Source organism: Penaeus monodon, chromosome 28 (assembly GCF_015228065.2).
Source record: "Penaeus monodon isolate SGIC_2016 chromosome 28, NSTDA_Pmon_1, whole genome shotgun sequence".
NCBI lineage: Eukaryota > Metazoa > Arthropoda > Malacostraca > Decapoda > Penaeidae > Penaeus > Penaeus monodon.
In genome coordinates this window covers 28,834,867-28,835,484 of record NC_051413.1, presented here as the reverse complement: position 1 = coordinate 28,835,484, position 618 = coordinate 28,834,867, and positions in this window count along the sequence as shown.

The window sequence follows — 618 nt, the reverse complement described above, 5'->3', positions numbered from 1 at the left end:
TATGTATATGTATATTTATCATAGACTGCGAATATCAAAAGTTAGATAAACTTTTTATGTATAAATAGTAATCACCATAAATATCAAATTAATATATATAAATAAAGGAAAACATTTACACCCACAAATATCAATATTACGATTAGGGTGAAAAATAATCTGTTTAAGCACCTAATTCTATGCTTACCTTCTGAATACTAAAAATGTAACTGACCTGGGAGAAGACCAGGACCAACAAAAGGAGGTAGAATAGCACCTGGCATAGCACCTGGCATAACACCTGGCATAGCACCTGGCATAATACCTGGCATAATACCTGGCATAGCACCTGGCATGGCACCTGGCATAACACCTGGCATAACACCTGGCATAGCACCGGGCATAGCACCGGGCATAGCACCGGGCATAGCACCGGGCATAGCACCGGGCATAACACCGGCCATAGCACCTTGCACAGCACCTTGCACAGCATCAGCAGCAGGTTTTGTACTAGATTTAGTGCGCTTATGAGTATGATGTCTAGTGTAGCTTCTCCTATAACTTCGACGACTAGTATATCTACGTCGGTGAGTACTATAATAGCGAGGTGGAGGACGTCTTTATGGTCTGGGACCATAA